The sequence below is a fragment of the Chroicocephalus ridibundus genome, chromosome 4 (genome assembly GCF_963924245.1).
Source record: "Chroicocephalus ridibundus chromosome 4, bChrRid1.1, whole genome shotgun sequence".
Lineage (NCBI taxonomy): Eukaryota > Metazoa > Chordata > Aves > Charadriiformes > Laridae > Chroicocephalus > Chroicocephalus ridibundus.
In genome coordinates, this window is record NC_086287.1 from 18,771,274 (window position 1) to 18,787,530 (window position 16,257).

Sequence of the window (16,257 nt, forward strand, 5' to 3'; positions counted from 1 at the left end):
TGATTGAAGCAAAACACAAAACAAAACAAAAAAAATCTAGCAACTGGTGAGCAGCCTAAGAAAAACCAGCACAGGAGTAGAGAAAAAGGGTCTAGACCTGATGGACCCTTGCACAGAGCCTAGCTCCATGCTGCCTTCTGGCCAGTGGTAATGCTTTTCCCATCCCAAGTCCACATATGGAGAAGAAAGGCCATAACTTCTCCTGGAACACTGAGCAGTGATTATTTTTTAAGACTTGGCTATACTGAAATGAAAGGGTTATCAAACATTGGAACAGACTGCCCAGGGAATTGGTGGAATCACCATCCCCAGAGGTATTTAAAGGGTAGATGTGGTGCTTAGGGACGTTGTTTAGCGGTGGTTTTGGCAGTGTCAGGCTGATGGTTGGACTCGATGATCTTAAAAGTCCCTTCCAACCTAGGCGATTCTACAATTCTATGAAACTGCGCCGTGTCTCTCCCATTCCCCTGTCCCTGTCCTCTCTCTCATCCCCTTCACATTGCCTTCAGAGAAGTGAATGTGACCCCGGACGGCTTCTAGGCACATCAAAGCCACTCGCCTGCCCTCTCTGACCAGGGCAAACCCGGGTGTGTGCCAACACAGCACACTCTTTCAGCACTGGGGGCAGGGGCTCAGGCAGATGTCCTGCACCCAAGGGGTGTTACCGCAGAGCTTCTGTGCGGCTTCGCTGCTGCCACCAGTCTCCGCTCCTCCGGCGTAATTGCTTCGTGCCGGTGCAAAGGTCTTGCTCCTCCACCCCTCCCATCCCCTGACTTTGACCCATCACACTGGTACTCGGCAACTGTGTCCTGTGTTTGGCACATCTCTACGCTCCTGCCCAGCTTTTCTCAGACACGTTCGGGGTGGAGGGAATCAGAGGGAATTTATTCAATGTATGATGGTGGGGGTTTTTTTCCCTTTTTCCCTTTGGCAGCAGCGCCTCGCGGCACAGTCAGAGCCGCAGAATGAATGCTTCTGCAGCATGCGCTGAGCTGAATGGCACAGCACGCAGCCCTCCAGCCTGCTACTTCTGCAATTAATTGCGCGGTAGCTGCTTTTGCGACATGCACGCGCGGCTCCGCACCCTGCAAGTGTTGAGCCACACTGTGCACGGGCAGATCTTTCTACCAGGGAGAACGGAGACAGATCCGGGGCAGCCCCCTGTGTGAGAAACGCGGCTGCCTGGGGATGCTGCAAGTGCCTTTTGCCTGCTCAAGCACATCATCCCTCTTCGCTAACAGAGTGGCACCATTCTGGGCTTTGCAGGAGGACGGCGGCGTGCTGGGATTCACCGGGAATCTGCTGGGCTCCATCCCAACCATGGGATGGGAGAGATGGAGACCTGGCTCCCGGGGATCACATGGGAAGGAGCCAAAGAGGGGATCAATGCCCTTCCCATGGTGGGGTGCACAGTTCACTGCAGTCAATATGTTTCTTTACAAAATGGGGCCATTCGGAGCCTGGCAAACCCCTTCCTCCAGCACCTTGCCGAGCTCCTCTCCGGGATGCCATGGCGAGGGTGACAGGCACACACATGTCAGAAACAACCACACTTGGCAGAAGTGGGGCCACTTCAGCCCAAAGGTTGGCTCTGGCTCCAGCCATCAGCACCTTTTCAAGGTGCCAGTACCCCCTGTGGTGGGAATCCAGCACCCTGCGCTGCAGCCGGCGCTGCCAGGCTCAAGGGCGACGGAAGGCTGGCTCGGCCAGTGGTGCAAGGAACAGCACTTGAACGCCAGGCAGGCAAGGTTAAAAAGAAAAAAAATTATTCGACCATTTAATGTAATTGCAGATTGGCAAAAAGTCTCTCCTTTTTGATGGATAAGAAAGTTGGTTTGGCAGCAATTCCTTTTTCCTAGTTTTAGTTTCCTTCATGATCAGGTTCTGATTTTAATCCCTGTAGGATGCAGGAGGCTCCACCGTGCTTTCCTGCACTTGGCCTGCCATGGCAATTAAGGGGCCTGGAAAATGTTTTCGCAAGAACTATTACGTGTACAAGCGTAACTCGGATTCGAACCACGTAGCTGGGATGCAATCCATCTTCGGATGCGCCTGAAACCTGGGAAAGAGGAAAAAACAGAGTGGGGCAAATTATTTTTTAAGTGCTTTACCTGAAATAAAGCACTTCCCTTTAGCAATAAGCAACTTGCTGCATAATTTTTGCTCGACTTGTGATGGTTGTGATGGGGAGAAGAGGGGGGATGCTGGCCCCGGGGCTGAGACAATAGATTCACATCTGGTAGATGGGAGCTCAGAGCGTGAGGCTGCTTTGTTCTGCCTGCCTGACCATAACAGCATTGCCCTGGCTCTCCCTGCTTAATTTCCCCAGGGGAAAATAGGGATGCTGCTCGCCGGTCAGCCCACACGAGTCACTCAGAGCCGACCGGGTGCGCTCGCAGTGCTGCTGTCGCTTGGGCTGGTTGCCCTCTTCCATGTAGCCACGGGTCCGCACCCCAATGGCAGAATTTCAGGTTGAACGGGACTGGGATCTAAATGGGCTTAGCTCCCGGCTTCAGGAAGCAGGTGAGGTTTTGCAAGCCTCCGTCGTCGCCTGCTACCCAGCCCCTGCGATCCCAGGAGCAGTTTAAGAGCAGTGAATCATTTGTTTTGGTTTCTCCCCACCAGGCGCTTGGCTGCAGCGCGTCGCACAGAAGCAGTGGGCGTGGGAGAGATGCACGGCTCATGGGCTGGAGGCTCTCCTGATGGCTGTGAGAACTGGCGTTCCACTGGTCCCCGGCCCCCATGGAGCATCTCCTCCCATTTGCAGCCATTAGGGATTTTGTATGGGTCAAATCTCCCATGTCCCTATCACCAAGGGATGCACCAGCGGTCCGTGGGGTGGCTGGGGAGAGGTTGACAGAGATGAAGGCTCAAGAGGGAGCTCAGCTCAGCCTCTTGCTGGAATGGACAATCCAAGGCAGGTGTCTGGCAGTCCCTCAGGACACCCCATCCTCTGCCTCTTCCTCACCACCTTGCTTACCGCCAGCCCAGCATCCTTCTCCCATCTCCTTCCTCACACCGTGCCACTGGCCAGTCGGGGAGCGATCTTCCCAACAGCCAATCCGGGATGCTCATCTGGCAGCAGCGTGCCAGGCCCAGGGTTGGAAACATCAGTTTTAACTGGGGTTTGGAAAGAAGCTGCTGAAATCCTCTTCCTTCAGCAGGCTTTGCGAGCTCGTGGCTCTCTGCCGAGATAATAGCTTTTATGAGGAAGCTTTGGGATTTTCAAAGTCATTCCTTTCCCCTTCTTTTTACTGTTTCACTCCTGAAAAGGGGTGTTGGGCAAGGGAGGAAACAGCCCTAAGCTGAAGCAAGAGAATACTTTCTTGATTTTTCCCTGGTCAGGGTGCTCCACACAGCTGTGAAGAGGGAGCTGGGCAGGAAAACCAGCGGGAAAGGCAGAATGGAATAAAGACCCCAGCTTCATTCCAGCCATGCTGGGCACGCTCCTGCTCCCACTCCCACCAAGACCAAGTGCTCCAGAGATGCTAGAGGAGCAAGCGTCCATGCTGCCCAAGCATCTTGCCACAGATTACGGTAACTGGGCCGAAATCCATGCCTTTTAGGTGGAGTAGCCCTGGTTTTGCAAAAGTTTCCTTGCTGACAGCTTTGGGTGAGCTGATTTTCTGTGGTGGAAGAAGGGTATGAACTCAGCACTGCTTATGGAATGGGGGGAGTGAGATTTTCAGTATCCCAGCATTTTACATCTCCGGTGGTCTACAAGAAATGACCTTTCTGGGAAAAATTTTGCCATCGGTAACTGCAGTAGCTCGACACCCTTCTTGAGCTGCATGTCCGGAGAGATGAGAGTTAATTTTAAAACATCCGGCATCCATATTGGCAGCAGGGAGGAAGGTTCCCTTGATTTCCTAAGCGCCAGCAAAACCTAAGCTTCTAAACCCTAATCCCTTTCTAAGCTGGAGCTGCCAGGCCAGGGCCAAGGACAGAGAAAAACCCCTGCTGTGTTAGCCAAACCGGCCGCATGGCTCCTCGGTGCCACTGCAGCAGGATGGAGGTGAGCCCACCCCACCCAGTCAGCAACTGACCCACGGGCTGGATTCCCCCTGAACCGCCCAACCGTTGGGCCACTCTTTGCCGTGCCATCATCAGAGACCACGTAGCATTTTTGTCTGTCCTTCCCCGGCTTGGAAGCTTCAGAGGGAAAAGTGCTGCGGGGCCACCCCAGCAGCCACCCCACTGCTCCACGACCAGCAACGGGGTGTTCGAGGCGTGCGGAGCCGGCATGTGAAGCGCAGGCAGGGTGCAGTGACAGGCAGGAGGGGTGGCCCTGCCTGCGGGGACAGCTCCAGGCTCAGCGTCACCCAGGGGGGCAGCCCGGGAACCATCTACGAACCAAAAATACGTGAAAGCGCATTTTTTGCCGGGAGCAGTGCAGCACTGGAGGTGTCCCCTGGGAACCTCAGCGCCCAGGAGGGTACCCCCCAAAAAAGCCCTTCGCTGCTCAGGCCGCTGTCTCCACGGGGTAACCCATCACCCTGCGGGCGGGCATCACCCAAAGCCACCAGGCGTGGGAGCCGCCCCCGCAGCCCAGCGCCCGGGCAGGGATGCGCGGGATGCGCGCAGGCAGCGCGGTCCCCGGGGGTGGGGGCAGGGGGGGGCAGGCAGAGGCGCTGCGCCGGGGCCGCGCAATTCCCGCGCAGCTCCGCACGGCCGGGCCGTGCCGGGAGGGGGGAGCAGCACCCGCTCCCTCCGCGCCGCTCCGCGCCCGCGGGGCTGACGTCACCCTGCCCCTGCGCCGCCCGCGCTGATTGGCTGCGGGTGACGTCAACGCTGTCTTTTTTTCTTTTTTTTTTTTTCCTTCCCCCCCCCACCCCCCCCTCCCGTTCCCGAGGCATGACCTCATCGCCGGCGCATTCCCGGCGGCGCGCGGAGCGGCGCGGAGCAGCGCGGAGGAGCGCGGAGCGGGCACTCCCCCCCCCCCCAACCCCCCCCCGTTCCCGCCCCCCCCGCGGCATGCGGGCCCTGCGGCGCCGGCAGCGGCCGCGCCAGCGGACAGCCCGCGGAGCGGCGCGGCCGTCCGCGCCCGCCGCGCCGGGTCAGTGCATCCCCCTATAGATGGCTATAGGCGCCGGGTCTGTGCGCAACGCGGGGGGGAGACGGACGGGCGGGCGGGCGGGGGGGGGCATGGTGGGGGGGGGCGGCGCGGTGCAGCGCGTCCGCACGTGCGGAGCGGAGCCGGCATCGCGCCCAGCCCCGGTGGACAGCTCGAAAACATATATGTACGTGTATATATGTATATGTAGATATAGGGCTTTGGTTTTTTAAGGGGGTGTTGGAATTATTCTGGTGGTAGGAAAAAATGGGGGGGGGGAGGGAGCTGCCCTGCAGCGGGCTGCGCCGCGGGGATGGGAACTGGGGGGGGGGGGCGGGCTGGCGCTCCGCGGCCGCGCATGTCGGGGGCGCCGCGCGCTGGTTTTCGCGGGGGGGAGGTTGAAAATCCCACCCTCGCCTCCGCGGTGCGCGTTTGCCGGGCGGCGGTGGTGCAGGTGAGGAGGGGGTTTGGGAAGCTCCGGGGAATACCCGGTGTCCTGCCGGGCCGGGGGTCGCTCGTGGAGGGGTTGTCTCTTGGGGGCTTTGAGGGCTGGTGTTTGAGGAACCGGCGTTAACAGCGCTGTGGTTTTTCTGATGATGAAAGAGGTTGGAGTGTCGCCCTGTGTCCTTGGCGTTTAAACGAAGCCGGCATGTGTTCAGCAGCGGGGGTTTTCATGCAACACTTCACTGCTGCGGCTCCAAAGGCGCTGCTAGCAATTAATGAGTTAAGCTGCCCGTTTAAAATAATCCCCTCCACCTCCCCTAATGTGCACGGACCGATTGATCACCTACACCCCCCCCCCCGCCTTAATTATTATTTAGTGATAAATGTTGCTTTCTGTTGCTGAGCGTTGGTTGTTTTTTAAAGATTGCTGGTTATTTCCCTTATTGATAAATAAGTTCCTTCTCCTTCCTGCTCCCCCCTCCCTTTTCTCCTCCCCCAGAATTAAATTCCTGAGCAACAGCAAAAGCTGATGTCAGTGCTTCAGCTTGCATTGGGGGAGCTCTGTGCACAGGTCAGTAATTTGCGGTTTCGTTAGAAGGCAGGACGCGGTGCAGTGCTGTTCTGTTGAGGATATTTGGATTTTGCTGGGCACGGATGCGTTTATCCTTCGTATTGCGGTAGTTATCAACAGCTCCCTGGCGGGCGCTGCATAAACATGTGTAGAAGAGACTGTCCCCATCCCAAGCAGCTAGCGATGACAAATGCGCTGGGAACAGTTGGCAGAGGTTTCAGTCTCCCTCTAATTTGGGGTATAAAGGCAGATCCCCCCCAGAAGATGGTCGGGATGCCCAAGACGCCTTGAAAAGGTAGCGCTGAGGATTGCGCCTGGCAGTCCAGGGGCCATATTAACCTTGAAAGCAGTTTGCCCGTGGAGTGGTGTTTAACGTTTGTGTGCATTGTCTCATCCTCCTGCGCTAAGGCGAAAGGCTGGGGGCACAGCTGCCTACGCGCCCGAACGCGGCTGCGGAGAGCTTTGTTTTCAGAAGGGCTGGATGCATGGGAATTGGTGCTTACGGGTTTGGCCTTACCTCTGTCGGACGGGGTTTGCTCGCGCTGTTGGAGGGTGTCTTGTGCCGGGAGGACTCTCTCTGCGGAAGAGGTTTGTTGGGGTTTTGGGTCTGGCTGGGGGTTCCTGCGCTTGCTTTGGTTTTGCTTGTAATGGTTCCCAAAATGAAATATGCTGCAGCACTGGGAAAACCCTCCTGGCCATAGCTGGAGGTGTTTGGGATTTTGAAATGCCTGCAAGGGCTTTGCAGGTACCTTGTCCTCTATTTTGCCTGGCAAAGCCTGGATGTATAGGACTGTCTGAATGGCTCGGACCAGAGAGGACAGTTGGGCGCATGAACAGCAGAAGGATGCCCAAACGCCTCTTTGCGATGGCAGTAGGCAGAAATTCCTGCCCTCAGCCCATCGGCAACACACTCGAGCAGCACAGACCTGGGACTGGAGGGTCTCTGTGCCGAGATGGCAGCATCTCACACCAACCCAAAAGATTTGCCCCCCATGGCTTTCAGTTGTCCCTGCCTTGATGCAAGGTAAGGAGTAGGGAAGGAAAACCTGGATATGGCATTGCTGTTTAAAATCTAGCCTCAGCTAGGCTTGGGAGAGCTAAGCAAAGTGGCCAGAGTCCTTAGAAGTGTTCACTGGGGACTCTGCATGGAGATCATTCTTGCAAATACTGCACCGTGTTTGTCTGCAGAGCGTGTTTTTGCTGGGTGCCAGGCACCTTGCTGAGAAAGCCACTGAGGTGCCTGTCTTTGGAGAGCTTAAATTCACCTAAAATTAAACACAATGCCACTATTACTACCAAAACACCCACAAGGGCTGGGTAGGACTTCGCAGTACTATCTGTCCCATACTCTCAAATTGGATCTTGGGAGGTGGGAGAAAACTGTCTTCTCCCGCTGCAGCCACATCCCCCCCCAAAAGACCTCCCCAAAGGCTGGAAACCCATTGTGGTTCTGGATTTCAGAAATTACTTCTCTGGGCATGAATATGAGTGAGTTCCCACGCCATCCCTACCCCAGCTGCTTTAATCCATGAAAGAGATAGGGAGTGTGGTATAGGTGTTTTTCCTCTTTGGATTTGCTTCGTTGCCTTTAAGTGAGGCTGTTCTTAGGGATCAGAGGTTAGTTTCTCCAGTGCGCAGCTCGGCTCCTAAAGCCCTGGGCACAGGCAGGTGCAGGGCATGTTAACACTATCAGGGAGGGAAGGAGGAAAAGGAGGTGCTCCAGCGCTTGTCAGCCTTGATTTATGGTGCAGGCTGCCATCATACTGAACCAGCGAACGGAATCTTGTAGGGCAGGAGGTGATAAAGAGAAAGAGCTTGCAGATGCTGAGTCCCCTCTGCCTGGTGGGACAGCTGGGAGGTTGCCCTAGGAGAGTTTGTAGACCTTTTTGCCCTCCGCTGTGGGTTTAATGGCAGTGATAAGGCAGAGATGGCTGCAGAAATACCCGGGAGCTCCCGGTCCTCCAAGCACAGCCGCTGGGTCTCACCCCGCTCTTTTTCTCGCTGCTATGCAGAGAAACTCCCGCAGCCAGCGCGACAGTGCCGTCATCCTGTGGGGAAAGCTTCAACGTGCATCCCCATGCCCTCTGGGTTTTAAAACCTGTTTTTCAAGCTTTACATTTCTTCTCTGAAGGTACACCTGTCCCACCTGATGCAGAGTGGGAAGGAGGCACCTGACGTAATTATGGGCAGGCTTGGGGAGGGTAGGTGAGTGGCCTGGGAGCATTCATCAGATAAGAAGCTAAATGAGCTCTCCGCTCAAGATTTTCTCAAGCTTGCTCAGGAGACCTGGGCGTACTTTGTGTTCAGGATAATAACATAGCCAGGGGAATGTGGGGGGGGGGGTAAAAACTGACTGTGCCGAGATGCTCTGCACTAATGGTACTGGGGGCTGCCCTCAAAGCCAGGCAGAGCTTAACGCTGTGATTAGTGGCAGTGCAGGTTCCCGTGGGGACAGCGGGTGGTGTATTGCACCCTGGTGATGGCCTGATGGCTTTGCCTGCTCCTCTGTTGATGGGGAGACCCCCGTGGCCTGTGGATATGTCACATCCCCATGGGAGAGATGCTCTGTCAGAAGTGGACCAGCAGCTGAGACCATGGTGGGACATACTGAGCTCTGGCCATGGCAGGTGCCTTGGTCACCCCTTCTCCTCTTTAGCATGACTTCGTGGAAAGGACAACAAACTCTTACCTCTTGATCTTCCAAGAGATGTTTGTAGACTTTCTACCACAAGCCTTTGCTTCAATGCTGTCCAAGAGGCTCGTTTGGCTCCCAACCATCTCTGCTCAATCAAGGAGAGTAAGATTAAGGGAGAGCCCTGCCCAGCATGTGCTGCAGACAGCCATGGCTCCTGTAGGATGGCTTGCTCCATCTCTGCTATTTGTCTCTTCCTCTGAGGTTTTCTAGACCCAGCTGGACAAGGTAATCTCAGCTGGTGTGCAGGGAGCTTCTTCCTATGCTTTACCCAGGGCTTCTGTGGGGTTTTTGCTGCTCTGGACGTCCAGTTTCCTAAAGTGACAGGTAGTGCTTGTGTGCATGATGCCTTAAAAGATCGATATTTCAGAAGGTAGGTGAAGTGGTAGCGCAGGCTGGGATCAGAGGAGAAGCTGGAGATGCTCACTGGAAACTGGAGACTCTCCTAGTGCAAACAGGGAGCAATAACAGCACAGAACTACAGGGACTGTGTTGCATGAAGGTGAAGTGATGCATTTTGCACTGCCTTAAATTAAGAGCATCCCAGCAACTTGTCTGGGGCTGAAAATCCTTCCTTGATTCCCTGTTTTCTTCCCACTCCTCTTATGCCTTTTTCCATGTTGTTTGCTGTGCGTGGAAAGCCCTCCTGTTTGCCCACACCGATGTGTGCGTGCATGACTTGTCTGGCTTCATTGTCCCTTTTTTAAACCAAGCCTTCAGGTCTCCTGGGGCAGAGACCTCGTGTTCTTCAGGAATTTCTCCAGAGCCCTTCAGGGTGCTCTCGCAGTTTGCAAAAGAGGCTCTCTGTGTAGCATTTCTGCATGCTGAGTTATGGGGAGCATAATTTCTGAGCTTGCTGATGACTGGGAACAATTTGGTGACCAGAAGGACAGGACAACCTGTTCTGATGTTGATGGTAGCTCTCCTTTAAGGGAGAGAGGGGTTGGATGAGATGAGCTCCTGAGGTTCCTTCTAACCTAAATTATTCCATGACTATTCCATAAATATCCACCATTCTGCTTCTCCCAGGCTTTTGTAAAATACCTGTTATTAGGCAGTGATGGTGAGGGGACGTGAAAGAAGGTGGCCCACTGCTTTGATCCCGTATGGAGATTCCAATGACAGCATGACCCTGGCATCCTCCCCTCCACAGCACACCTCCCCCAGCCCTGTAATGATGCAGTGCGTCTTTCCGGATCATCTCTGCCTACCCACGTTACTCATCCAGCACGTAGGTGCGCGGTGTGCCCGCATCCACAGCTTTTCATCTCGCCTTTTTTGATTCTTTTCAATAAGGGATTTAGTTCTTTGAGGAGTGCTGCTGTCTAAAGCTAGCACATGGTAATTCAGCTGATGCAGCAGAAGCTCTGGTAGAAATTTCAGTCCGTTTATTAGGTGATTGCAGGTTTTTTTTTGTCAAGCGAGTCAAGCCCTTCCCGCACATTAAACCTGCATCTGCTTAAATCGCACGTCTCCCATTGAAATCCAGCCCCTCCTGGGTAACACCAGGCAATCTTTTCTCCAAACAAAGAGGATCCATCAGTCTCTGGGGCTGTTGAAAAGAAGCAACGAAGAAGCATCTACAGCATCGGATTGTTTTTGCGTTGCCTCTAACGACCCTCATTTCCAAGCTTGCGAAGGCAGCCTGGTCCTCCTTGAGCCATAGCCTGAGTGGAGTTATTCATGCCATCTTCATCTGCCTTGGCCGGCAGCCCTGCGTGGGGAGCGGATGGGCACAGCCTGAGCCTCGCTTGGCACTTGAGGCTGTTGAGTAGAGGGCTGGTGCGGAGAGGGTGCCAGCACTGCCGACTTGTGAGCTAGCCTGTGAAAAACTGCGTTAACCGCTTTGCCGCTGTCGGTGGACCTCGCGGAGATGTCTCCGGCAGCTTTGCTAGCTCAGCGGGGCTGAGACCCAGAAGCCAAGCAAACCTGGAGCTCTCCTTTACACCTTATTGCTTACCGCAGGTTCAGTGCTTCTCGTGGAAAGTCAGAAGGACACGGCAGGGCAGGAAGGTGACACGGAGGGACAAGCCTCCAGCTGAAACTGAGCCCGGGCTGTCTGAATTATTCTATGGGGTGGTGAAGGGACAAAACGCTTCCCGCGCACCGAGCGAAGTTGACTGCTGCAAAAAACCCGAATGCAAATCTCTGACTGGGCAGAATCTCCCCAGACACATCCTTTTGTAAAGCACTTGCATTGTACCATTAAAAATAGATCGGCGTGTTCTCCGCTTGCTTGCTGAATGCTGATGCCTGTAATTCTGTGTCATCCTCGCAATCCCTTCTGCTTTGAGCTTGGCTGCCTCTTTGTCTGGCACCTGAGCAAGGTTCATTCAGCAGTAGGTCATATAAAGATAAGCGTGAGCTCTGTTGGAGTCCAGCAGGACAGGCAGGAAGGTGAGGAGGACCGAACTGATCTTACTTAGCTTGAGGGGTCAACCAGGGGCTGAAGGGGCAAAGCTTGGAGCAATCAACCATGCTTTCTGTTGTGTGATGCAGAAACAGGGATAAGTGAGACCTGCTGGCGTGGAAACGAGTTGGAGGATGTTGAAGTTCTGGGTGGATGTCATGATGTATCTCTGGGATGTCATGATGTATTTTTAAACTGGGGTTAAAAAAATACATATATCGTGCTTTAGTGTCTGCCTGGAGCTGGGGAGGGGAATATTGCTGCTTGTTTCCCCCAGTGAATGAGTTCATCTAGTTTGCCACCCACAAGAGCAATGATGATACAGGTTAAGAGAGAAAGCCCATGTTACAAAATGATGCAATACCCAGTCTCAGTGGAGAGGCTAGGCTGGAGGATTTCGTACAAAAAGAGCTATGGCATTTGACCAGCAAGCTGTGGCTCGGCGTAGTCAATGGGCATGTGCTTGTCCGGCTGGTGGGGATGGAGGAAGACCTGCAAAACACTTTGTTTGACCCCCGTGTCACCTAAGATTAACTGAACAAAACCACCTGGTAATGAATTACAGCCCCCAATGGAAAAGGAGAGAGTGGGGCAGGAACATCACCTTGAGCTTTGCCTGTCTTGTGTGTTTTTTCTAGATAAAGGTAACCCCTCAAAACCTGGAGCTGGTGCCTCCTCGTCGCTGTCATCAGAGGTAGAAACTGAGCTGACAAGTTCTAGTTCATCCCAAGCCTGTGAGCAATTTAGCTATTGTGTGCATATAGGAAATTTAGCAAGCCTCGAACCAGGTCAGAAAAGCCTTGCAAAGCCTATGTTACTGCCCTGGTGGATGTCTCATCCCATGGAAAAGCAGCATAGCCCCTTGCATTTGATTTAAATTCTGGGTCTCCTAAGGAGGGACAGAGTTTCAGCCGGCATAGGGTAGCGTAACTGTGGACATTGGCCTCTGTTGGCTGGGAGACCTGTGTTGGGATCTGCACCTGCACCTCAGTTTGCTCTGATTATCGTCAGAAACTGTGTAAAACCTGCCAGGAGGCAGCGATATCGTTGTTCTTCAGTGAGGCCAGGGGTCCTATTTGTCGTTTAAATATGGAGGACTAATGACACTGATCTGGGAAGGTGCCAGCGGACTGCCCCTGTGTTTGCTAGGTGCTTGCTTCACCAGCCTTGGCCTCACCCGTGACTGTCCCTGGTGCTCTGCTGAGATGGACAAACTCATGTCACTTGGGTTTGTCCTTAAGAAGTGAAATGGTCGTGTATTTATCTGCAGCCTTGAAAAACCATAGCTTAATCCTGTGCTTTCTTTCACTTAGCATGTAGGTGTTGTGGGAAAATAGTACGCAGGTCCTGGAGACCCTTTCTCCAGGAGACCCTTTCTCCAGGAGACCCTTTCTCCAGGAGACTGCAGATGCACCCAGCAGGTATTTATGGTGTTTGGTGTCCTAGGAGGAAAAAGCTGGACCAGCCCTGCAGAAATATCTAACTGCATACCTTTCAGGGCTGCCTCTGTCTGCTCTTGTTGCAAAAAGACAAACAAGCTACTGAAGATCCCCAAGATAAGCCCGTTGGCCCCATGGGGTCGTGCAGCAACTGATGGGGATATCAGGCAGTGGGCAGCAAGGGCCCTTGAAGGATCAGTAGGACTAGATTTCCTTCCAGAGTGACATGTCCTCTGTGATTTATGCCAAGCTGCTCAAAGCAGGAGGTGCTTTCAGCTCTGAGATGAGAGCCTGGCCAGCTCTTGGCTTGGCAGGGTGAGGATGGCAATGGGATAGCTTTGGTATTAGAAAGCAGCGTGCTTGGGAGCTCCATCCTTAGCGTGGGCAAAGGCAGCGATTAAATGGCTGGCTGGTCACGGATAACCTTTCGTCTTGGCTTTTCTAGGCTTTAAAACAAAAGCTTTTGTTTATACTAAACGGGAAAACCATATAAATCATGTTAAAAGCACAAGTCTAAGAGGAGGAGATACTGGCCTTGTCATCTAGACTCCAGCTAAATTCCCTTCCCTGCTGTCCCCGTTGGCTTTTCCTGACCGATCTCCAGACTGACCACCTCGGCTTCAGTCAGAAATTTTTCTGGGAATGACCACTTTGCAAATCCTTTAAATGCACCTGGGTGGCTTTGGTGGAAGCAGGCTAGGAGGCAATTGCATTTGCAGTCATAGCCCATCCAAAGCTGCTGGCACAACATCAGGTGGTGGGAGGGGATGAGGGACCCCTTCGCTTGGCTCAACCGTATCCACAAGAGCCGGTCTGTCTTGCGGGGTGAGGGGTGCGTGGGGAAGACTCCCTTGCAGCTGGGTACCACTCGTCTCCTTTCCTTTCACCCCTCTGTTCCTGTCTGCGGCTCAAGCGTGAGCAGCCCCTGAGCTGCCCCATGCCACCAGGCACGTACCCAAGGCTGACCACCCCCATGCCAGGGCTGCTGCATGCCTCCACGCCGTGTCCCTCATCTGGTGTGAATGCACCATCTGGCACTTTGCTGAAGGACACCCTGGTCCTTCAGCCACGTCCTCCAGTGGAAAACACCTTCTGGAGGGAGGGCTGCAGGTGCAGAGGGGAAATGGGAGGCGTGGGGAGGCGAGTGGGTGCTGCTCAGGCATGTGCAGCTCCCTGCAGGGCTCCCCACCAGGCTCCTGCCAGCCTACAGGAACTGAAAGGAGACTGCGGCATAGAAAGGAGGAGGGAAAAAAAAAAATAAAAAAATCACGAGATCAGCAAGCAGCTGGGCCTGAAACCCTGGCAAAGGTGCAGTGGCTGACTCCGGGTGATGTGATGGGGAAGAAGGAGAGGCTGCCCCTTTGCAAAGCCCTCACTGCATGGAGGGGGTGTGCAGGGGCTCTCATCCCAGGGAAAGGACACCTGCGGTGTGTAGGGAGCAGAGATGGGGATGTGAGATCAGCGTGGATAAGGCTGGAGAGGGTGGGAAGGAGTCCTCTGTCTGCCTTGGGAAAATCCCCTGTGGGTCTCGTGGGGCTAGAGCAGGGCAGCAGATGACACTGCCGTCTCCCCTGCATCTTCATACTGGGGCTCGGGACATGTTCCTCCCTTGAGATCCACCATAGAAAGGTGGACAAACAGACTTCACATCTGGGTTAGTGGATGTGGTTAGTGGTGTTTCCCAGCCTCATTTTAAGGAGCAAAAGAGAACAAAAAAAAAACCAAAACCAAACAAAAAAAGAAAACCCAAAAAACCTCAATTTTTCCATCATCAAGCAGAGAAATCTTTTGTGCTGCCTTTTAAAGGGACCTTGAGTAGCTGCTAAGAAATCATCAGCAGTTACATCACCTGCAAAGTGGCTACTGCAGGCACCTGACAGCTTTGTCCCACTGCCACCCCGGGGGATCATTAGTGCTCCAAATTCCTCGCCCTTGGAGAAAGCCTGCATCTCTCACTGGGAGGGAGAAGCCGCTACACATTTTATGGTGCTGTGAGTGGCAGAAGGGGCTCACTAGATAGGCTGTGGTTCGCAGCAGATGGGAGAGAGCAGGGAGACACATCCTGGAGTTTCCTAACCCCATCCCATTTGTTAAGCTGGGTTCATCAGCCTGTGCAGGACCCAGGCATCTTTCCGGGAGTGAGCCCAAGGCGCTGCAGCAGCATTGCCTCAGGCCGGAGACACAGCCGTTGCCTGGCAGCTGCAGGTTTCCAGGGAAACCAGAGGTGCTAACTTGTTAATGAGCCCCACGTCCCTGATTGCTGCTGCAAAATAATAATAATTAGTAATAGGCCCGTGATTTAGGAATCCCTCAAACAGCATGAGCCTGCCGAGGGGAGTTTGCTAAGTGCCGAAGCACTTGAAAGAAATGAGGGGATGGGGAGGAAAAAAAAGGATGGGAGGCTTGGCAAAAGTGCTGCGTTTTACATCTTAATAAGTGTCTGGAGAGCTGGGGGACGGTGGGGTCTTGCCAGCGTCCCAGCGGGAAGCCTGGGGCTGGTGGCGAGGCTGACCTGGAGGGATGGAGAAGCCTGGCCAGGCATCATCCTGCTGCAGGGCTCAGAAGACACAGATATTTCCCCAGATGGGCTGCAGGGGGAAAAGCCAGATCACTTAGCTCAGTGCTGCTGGGTCCCTGGTGGAGATGGCACTTCTGCAACAGCTGCTTTCATGGATTACTGGGGATAAACAAGCAGGCGTTTCTCTGTGGTGCTCTTATCCCTTGGTAAACTCAAGGTGGAGATGCCACCAGCAGAGAGTGCTCCTGGGATGAGCATTACAGGGAGTGTGCTGTAGATCCAGTGTCACTTATGTGATGGAAATGTCTTCATGGGATCAGAGCTGCTTCCCACAGCAAAGCTGGCCTGCCCAAGGCAGCGAGGGGAGCATCTCCTCAACTGGACCGTGTGTGGAGGGTAGAGCTCTCCAGGACACAACTACTAGCTTGGTGCAGAGTGTGGACATACCGGTTAGTGAAGTTTATGGTTGCTACAGAGACATGCTGGCCTTCCAGTTGATGTCTCCAGTACAAGGGAAACCAGATCTGTGACCTTCCCATAGCACATCTCTCAGCTGGGGGCCTTATGCAAGACAAGTTGAGGGAAGTGGCCTCCACCTTGGTGACCTGCGTTGGGCCAGCACGGGGATGAGTTCCTGTGGTCTGTCATGCCACGCAGATAGACTCAGGCTGGGGTGTATTTTGGCTTTTCTTGTTGTCTTGCCTGGCCTGACCGGAAGGGGGTCACTGCCAGGTTGAACACTTGCCCTTAGCCCAGCTTGCCACACACATCTGTCACACTTGTGATTCCTGTGGCCAGCACCCCTCACCTGACACTCACATCTGTGGAGGTGACGCCGGGGACAGAGATCCAATGAGGGGGCAGTTGGCCCTGCCTGTGTGCTAAGCTCTGCCAGTCTTGGCTGTAGTGTGGCCTCTCCTGCTTGGCTGTCCCCATTCAGCTAAGCCATGTGCCCATCTCCTCATTACAGGCACTCCAGGGAGAGGTGGGATTAAAGGATTATGGTAATGTTCTTCAGGAACACTCAAGAAGATTAAGATGGCTTTAATAAACTGATAAGAGAGGGACACAGCTATGTTTCTGAAACCCTAATTTAGGTGCCAGGTTAACCTTTTCCCCTGGTCTCCTGT

The 16,257-nt window shown here is 54.1% G+C and overlaps 1 protein-coding gene across 5 annotated transcripts in view; it reads left to right on the plus strand.

Annotated features, from left to right (window-relative positions):
* Positions 1 to 4,950: 4,950 nt before the first annotated feature.
* The window catches only part of DUSP8 (dual specificity phosphatase 8), a 47,988-nt gene continuing 36,681 nt past the window's right edge, over positions 4,951 to 16,257 (plus strand). The window contains exon 1 of one of the 5 annotated variants that reach the window (XM_063332221.1): positions 4,951 to 5,056. The gene's annotated coding sequence lies outside the window, so the exon portion shown is untranslated. Of the gene's footprint in view, positions 5,057 to 5,118; positions 5,241 to 5,488; positions 5,508 to 6,006; positions 6,069 to 6,302; positions 6,657 to 16,257 lie in introns of those variants that run through there. The other 4 variants (XM_063332222.1, XM_063332225.1, XM_063332220.1 and 1 more) reach the window with 4 other exon arrangements.